The sequence below is a fragment of the Petromyzon marinus genome, chromosome 1, assembly GCF_048934315.1.
Source record: "Petromyzon marinus isolate PM22_M1 ecotype Great Lakes invasive population chromosome 1, UKy_Petmar_22M1.pri1.0, whole genome shotgun sequence".
NCBI classification, from domain to species: Eukaryota; Metazoa; Chordata; class Hyperoartia; order Petromyzontiformes; family Petromyzontidae; genus Petromyzon; species Petromyzon marinus.
The window spans coordinates 555,285-563,914 of record NC_133667.1 but is presented as its reverse complement, the minus strand read 5'-3'; positions in this window follow the sequence as shown (position 1 = coordinate 563,914).

Genomic DNA, 8,630 nt, shown 5'->3' with positions numbered 1-8,630 from the left:
AACAGTTCAACTCAATACCAAGTGTCGTAGATAACAGTTCAACTCACTACCAAGTGTCGTAGATAACAGTTCAACTCACTACCAAGTGTCGTAGATAACAGTTCAACTCAATACCAAGTGTAGCAGATAACAGTTCAACTCACTACCAAGTGAAGTAGATAACAGTTCAACTCACTACCAAGTGTCGTAGATAACAGTTCAACTCACTACCAAGTGTAGTAGATAACAGTTCAACTCACTACCAAGTGTAGCAGATAACAGTTCAACTCACTACCAAATGTAGAAGATAACAGTTCAACTCAATACCAAGTGTAGTAGATAACAGTTCACCTCACTACCAAGTGTAGTAGATAACAGTTCAACTCACTACCAAGTTTAGCAGATAACAGTTTAACTCACTACCAAGTGTAGCAGATAGCAGTTCAACTCACTGCCAAGTGTAGTAGATAACAGTTCAACTCACTTCCAAGTGTAGCAGATAACAGTTAATCTCACTACCAAGTGTAGTAGATAACAGTTCAACTCACTACCAAGTGAAGTAGATAAGAGTTCAACTCAATACCAAGTGTAGTAGATAACAGTTCAACTCAATACCAAGTGTCGTAGATAACAGTTCAACTCACTACCAAGTGTAGCAGATAACAGTTCAACTCACTACCAAGTGTCGTAGATAACAGTTCAACTCACTACCAAGTGTAGCAGATAACAGTTCAACTCACTACCAAGTGAAGTAGATAACAGTTCAACTCACTACCAAGTGTCGTAGATAACAGTTCAACTCACTACCAAGTGTAGTAGATAACAGTTCAACTCACTACCAAGTGTAGTAGATAACAGTTCAACTCACTACCAAGTGTAGCAGATAACAGTTCAACTCAATACCAAATGTAGAAGATAACAGTTCAACTCACTACCAAGTGTAGAAGATAACAGTTCAACTCACTACCAAGTGTAGTAGATAACAGTTCAACTCACTACCAAGTGTAGCAGATAACAGTTCAACTCACTACCAAGTGTAGAAGATAACAGTTCAACTCACTACCAAGTGTAGAAGATAACAGTTCAACTCACTACCAAGTGTCGTAGATAACAGTTCAACTCACTACCAAGTGTAGCAGATAACAGTTCAACTCACTACCAAGTGAAGTAGATAACAGTTCAACTCACTACCAAGTGTCGTAGATAACAGTTCAACTCACTACCAAGTGTAGTAGGTAACAGTTCAACTCACTGCCAAGTGTAGCAGATAACAGTTCAACTCACTACCAAGTGTAGCAGATAACAGTTCAACTCACTACCAAGTGTAGTAGATAACAGTTCAACACACTGCCAAGTGTAGCAGATAACAGTTCAACTCACTACCAAGTGTAGCACATAACAGTTCAACTCACTACCAAGTGTAGAAGATAACAGTTCAACTCACTACCAAGTGTAGTAGATAACAGTTCAACTCACTACCAAGTGTCGTAGATAACAGTTCAACTCACTGCCAAGTGTAGCAGATAACAGTTCAACTCACTACCAAGTGAAGTAGATAACAGTTCAACTCACTACCAAGTGTAGTAGATAACAGTTCAACTCACTATCAAGTGTAGTAGATAACAGTTCAACTCACTACCAAGTGTAGCAGATACAAGTTCAACTCAACACCAAGTGTAGCAGATAACAGTTCAACTCACTACCAAGTGTCGTAGATAACAGTTCAACTCACTGCCAAGTGTAGCAGATAACAGTTCAACTCACTACCAAGTGTAGCAGATAACAGTTCAACTCACTACCAAGTGTAGCCGATAACAGTTCAACTCACTGCCAAGTGTAGCAGATAACAGTTCAACTCACTACCAAGTGTAGCAGATAACAGTTCAACTCACTACCAAGTGTAGCAGATAACAGTTCAACTCACTACCAAATGTAGTAGATAACAGTTCAACTCACTACCAAGTGTAGTAGATAACAGTTCAACTCACTACCAAGTGTAGTAGATAACAGTTCAACTCACTACCAAGTGTAGTAGATAACAGTTCAACTCACTACCAAGTGTCGTAGATAACAGTTCAACTCACTACCAAGTGTAGTAGATAACAGTTCAACTCACTACCAAGTGTAGTAGATAACAGTTCAACTCACTACCAAGTGTAGTAGATAACAGTTCAACTCACTACCAAGTGTAGTAGATTTCAGTTCAACTCAATACCAAGTGTAGTAGATTTCAGTTCAACTCAATACCAAGTGTAGCAGATAACAGTTGAACTCACTACCAAGTGTAGAAGATAACAGTTCAACTGAATACCAAGAGTAGCAGATAACAGTTCAACTCACTACCAAGTGTAGTAGATAACAGTTCAACTCACTACCAAGTGTAGCAGATAACAGTTCAACTCACTACCAAGTGAAGTAGATAACATTCAACTCACTACCAAGTGTAGTAGATAACAGTTCAACTCACTACCAAGTGAAGTAGATAACAGTTCAACTCACTACCAAGTGTAGCAGATAACAGTTCAACTCACTACCAAGTGTAGCAGGTAACAGTTCAACTCACTACCAAGTGTAGTAGATAACAGTTCAACTCACTACCAAGTGTAGCAGATAACAGTTCAACTCACTACCAAGTGTAGTAGATAACAGTTCAACTCACTACCAAGTGTCGTAGATAACAGTTCAACTCAATACCAAGTGTAGTAGATAACAGTTCACCTCACTACCAAGTGTAGTAGATAACAGTTCAACTCACTACCAAGTTTAGCAGATAACAGTTTAACTCACTACAAAGTGTAGCAGATAGCAGTTCAACTCACTGCCAAGTGTAGTAGATAACAGTTCAACTCACTTCCAAGTGTAGCAGATAACAGTTAATCTCACTACCAAGTGTAGTAGATAACAGTTCAACTCACTACCAAGTGAAGTAGATAACAGTTCAACTCAATACCAAGTGTAGTAGATAACAGTTCAACTCAATACCAAGTGTCGTAGATAACAGTTCAACTCACTACCAAGTGTAGCAGATAACAGTTCAACTCACTACCAAGTGTCGTAGATAACAGTTCAACTCACTACCAAGTGTAGCAGATAACAGTTCAACTCACTACCAAGTGAAGTAGATAACAGTTCAACTCACTACCAAGTGTCGTAGATAACAGTTCAACTCACTACCAAGTGTAGTAGATAACAGTTCAACTCACTACCAAGTGTAGTAGATAACAGTTCAACTCACTACCAAGTGTAGCAGATAACAGTTCAACTCACTACCAAATGTAGAAGATAACAGTTCAACTCACTACCAAGTGTAGAAGATAACAGTTCAACTCACTACCAAGTGTAGTAGATAACAGTTCAACTCACTACCAAGTGTAGCAGATAACAGTTCAACTCACTACCAAGTGTAGAAGATAACAGTTCAACTCACTACCAAGTGTAGAAGATAACAGTTCAACTCACTACCAAGTGTCGTAGATAACAGTTCAACTCACTACCAAGTGTAGCAGATAACAGTTCAACTCACTACCAAGTGAAGTAGATAACAGTTCAACTCACTACCAAGTGTCGTAGATAACAGTTCAACTCACTACCAAGTGTAGTAGGTAACAGTTCAACTCACTGCCAAGTGTAGCAGATAACAGTTCAACTCACTACCAAGTGTAGCAGATAACAGTTCAACTCACTACCAAGTTTAGTAGATAACAGTTCAACTCACTGCCAAGTGTAGCAGATAACAGTTCAACTCACTACCAAGTGTAGCACATAACAGTTCAACTCACTACCAAGTGTAGAAGATAACAGTTCAACTCACTACCAAGTGTAGTAGATAACAGTTCAACTCACTACCAAGTGTCGTAGATAACAGTTCAACTCACTGCCAAGTGTAGCAGATAACAGTTCAACTCACTACCAAGTGAAGTAGATAACAGTTCAACTCACTACCAAGTGTAGTAGATAACAGTTCAACTCACTATCAAGTGTAGTAGATAACAGTTCAACTCACTACCAAGTGTAGCAGATACAAGTTCAACTCAACACCAAGTGTAGCAGATAACAGTTCAACTCACTACCAAGTGTCGTAGATAACAGTTCAACTCACTGCCAAGTGTAGCAGATAACAGTTCAACTCACTACGAAGTGTAGCAGATAACAGTTCAACTCACTACCAAGTGTAGCAGATAACAGTTCAACTCACTGCCAAGTGTAGCAGATAACAGTTCAACTCACTACCAAGTGTAGCAGATAACAGTTCAACTCACTACCAAATGTAGTAGATAACAGTTCAACTCACTACCAAGTGTAGTAGATAACAGTTCAACTCACTACCAAGTGTAGTAGATAACAGTTCAACTCACTACCAAGTGTAGTAGATAACAGTTCAACTCACTACCAAGTGTCGTAGATAACAGTTCAACTCACTACCAAGTGTAGTAGATAACAGTTCAACTCACTACCAAGTGTAGTAGATAATAGTTCAACTCACTACCAAGTGTAGTAGATAACAGTTCAACTCACTACCAAGTGTAGTAGATTTCAGTTCAACTCAATACCAAGTGTAGCAGATAACAGTTGAACTCACTACCAAGTGTAGAAGATAACAGTTCAACTGAATACCAAGAGTAGCAGATAACAGTTCAACTCACTACCAAGTGTAGTAGATAACAGTTCAACTCTCTACCAAGTGTAGCAGATAACAGTTCAACTCACTACCAAGTGAAGTAGATAACATTCAACTCACTACCAAGTGTAGTAGATAACAGTTCAACTCACTACCAAGTGAAGTAGATAACAGTTCAACTCACTACCAAGTGTAGCAGATAACAGTTCAACTCACTACCAAGTGTAGCAGGTAACAGTTCAACTCACTACCAAGTGTAGTAGATAACAGTTCAACTCACTACCAAGTGTAGCAGATGACAGTTCAACTCACTACCAAGTGTAGCAGATAACAGTTCAACTCACTACCAAGTGAAGTAGATAACAGTTCAACTCACTACCAAGTGTCGAGGATAACAGTTCAACTCACTACCAAGTGTAGTAGATAACAGTTCAACTCACTACCAAGTGTAGTAGATAACAGTTCAACTCACTACCAAGTGTATAAGATAACAGTTCAACTCACTACCAAGTGTAGTAGATAACAGTTCAACTCACTACCAAGTGTAGTAGATAACAGTTCAACTCAATACGAAGTGTCGTAGATAACAGTTCAACTCACTACCAAGTGTAGGAGATAACAGTTCAACTCACTACCAAGTGTCGTAGATAACGGTTCAACTCACTACCAAGTTTAGCAGATAACAGTTCAACTCACGACCAAGTGTAGTAGATAACAGTTCAACTCACTACCAAGTGTAGCAGATAACAGTTCAACTCACTACCAAGTGTAGTATATAACAGTTCAACTCACTACCAAGTGTAGCAGATAACAGTTCAACTCACTACCAAGTGTAGCAGATAACAGTTCAACTCACTACCAAGTGTAGTAGAAAACAGTTCAACTCACTACCAAGTGTCGTAGATAACAGTTCAACTCACTGCCAAGTGTAGTAGATAACAGTTCAACTCACTACCAAGTGTAGTAGAAAACAGTTCAACTCACTACCAAGTGTCCTAGATAACAGTTCAACTCACTACCAAGTGTAGCAGATAACAGTTCAACTCACTACCAAGTGTAGTAGATAACAGTTCAACTCACTACCAAGTGTCGTAGATAACAGTTCAACTCACTACCAAGTGTCGTAGATAACAGTTCAACTCACTACCAAGTGTCGTAGATAACAGTTCAACTCACTACCAAGTGAAGTAGATAACAGTTCAACTCACTACCAAGTGTAGCAGATAACAGTTCAACTCACTACGAAGTGTAGCAGATAACGGTTCAACTCACTACCAAGTGTAGCAGATAACAGTTAAACTCACTACCAAGTGTAGTAGATAACAGTTCAACTCAATACCAAGTGTCGTAGATAACAGTTCAACTCAATACCAAGTGTAGCAGATAACAGTTCAACTCACTTCCAAGTGTAGTAGATAACAGTTCAACTCACTACCAAGTGTAACAGATAACAGTTCAACTCACTACCAAGTGTCGTTGATAACAATTCAACTCACTACCAAGTCAAGTAGATAACAGTTTAACTCACTACCAAGTGTAGCAGCTAACAGTTCAACTCACTATCAAGTGTAGTAGATAACAGTTCAACTCAATACCAAGTGTAGTAGATAACAGTTCACCTCACTACCAAGTGTAGTAGATAACAGTTCAACTCACTACCAAGTGTCGTAGATAACAGTTCACCTCACTACCAAGTGTCGTAGATAACAGTTCAACTCAATACCAAGTGTAGTAGATAACAGTTCACCTCACTACCAAGTGTAGTAGATAACAGTTCAACTCACTACCAAGTGAAGTAGATAACAGTTCAACTCACTACCAAGTGTAGTAGATAACAGTTCAACTCACTACCAAGTGTAGCAGATAACAGTTCAACTCACTACCAAGTGTAGTAGATAACAGTTCAACTCACTACCAACTGTCGTAGATAACAGTTCAACTCAATACCAAGTGTAGTAGATAACAGTTCACCTCACTACCAAGTGTAGTAGATAACAGTTCAACTCACTACCAAGTTTAGCAGATAACAGTTCAACTCACTACCAAGTGTAGCAAATAGCAGTTCAACTCACTGCCAAGTGTAGTAGATAGCAGTTCAACTCACTTCCAAGTGTAGCAGATAACAGTTCATCTCACTACCAAGTGTAGTAGATAACAGTTCAACTCACTACCAAGTGTAGCAGATAACAGTTCAACTCACTACCAAGTGTAGTAGATAACAGTTCAACTCACTACAAAGTGTAGCAGGTAACAGTTCAACTCACTACCAAGTGTAGCAGATAACAGTTCAACTCACTACCAAGTGAAGTAGATAACAGTTCAACTCACTACCAAGTGTAGCAGGTAACAGTTCAACTCACTACCAAGTGTAGTAGATAACAGTTCAACTCACTACCAAGTGTAGCAGATAACAGTTCAACTCACTACCAAGTGTAGTAGGTAACAGTTCAACTCATTACCAAGTGTAGCAGGTAACAGTTCAACTCACTACCAAGTGTAGTATATAACAGTTCAACTCACTACCAAGTGTAGCAGATAACAGTTCAACTCACTTCCAAGTGAAGTAGATAACAGTTAACCTCACTACCAAGTGTAGTAGATAACAGTTCAACTCACTACCAAGTTTAGCAGATAACAGTTCAACTCACTACCAAGTGTAGCATATAGCAGTTCAACTCACTACCAAGTGTAGCAGATAACAGTTCAACTCACTACCAAGTGTAGAAGATAACAGTTCAACTCACTACCAAGTGTAGTAGATAACAGTTCAACTCACTACCAAGTGTAGCAGATAACAGTTCAACTCACTACCAAGTGTAGAAGATAACAGTTCAATTCACTACCAAGTATAGAAGATAACAGTTCAACTCACTGCCAAGTATAGCAGATAACAGTTCAACTCACTACCAAGTGTAGTAGATAACAGTTCAACTCACTACCAAGTGTCGTAGATAACAGTTCAACTCACTGCCAAGTGTAGCAGATAACAGTTCAACTTACTACCAAGTGTAGTAGATAACAGTTCAACTCACTACCAAGTGTTGCATATAACAGTTCAACTCACTACCAAGTGAAGTAGATAACAGTTCAACTCACTACCAAGTGTCGTAGATAACAGTTCAACTCACTACCAATTGAAGTAGATAACAGTTTAACTCACTACCAAGTGCAGTATATAACAGTTCAACTCACTACCAAGTGTAGCAGATAACAGTTCAACTCACTACCAAGTGTAGTAGATAACAGTTCAACTCACTACAAAGTGAAGTAGATAACAGTTCAACTCACTACCAAGTGTAGTAGACAACAGTTCAACTCACTACCAAGTGTAGTAGATAACAGTTCAACTCACTACCAAGTGTAGCAGATAACAGTTCAACTCACTACCAAGTGTAGTAGATAACAGTTCAACTCACTACCAAGTGTAGTAGATAACAGTTCAACTCACTACCAAGTGAAGTAGATAACAGTTCAACTCACTACCAAGTGTCTAGATAACAGTTCAACTCACTACCAAGTGTAGTAGATAACAGTTCAACTCACTACCAAGTGTAGCAGATAACAGTTCAACTCACTACCAAGTGAAGTAGATAACAGTTCAACTCACTACCAAGTGTCGTAGATAACAGTTCAACTCACTACCAAGTGAAGTAGATAACAGTTTAACTCACTACCAAGTGTAGTATATAACAGTTCAACTCACTACCAAGTGTAGCAGATAACAGTTCAACTCACTACCAAGTGTAGTAGATAACAGTTCAACTCACTACCAAGTGTAGTAGATAACAGTTCAACTCACTACTAAGTGTAGTAGATAACAGTTCAACTCACTAAGTGAAGTAGATAACAGTTCAACTCACTACAAAGTGAAGTAGATAACAGTTCAACTCACTACCAAGTGTAGTAGATAACAGTTCAACTCACTACCAAGTGTAGTAGATAACAGTTCAACTCACTACCAAGTGTAGCAGATAACAGTTCAACTCACTACCAAGTGTAGTAGATAACAGTTCAACTCACTACCAAGTGTAGT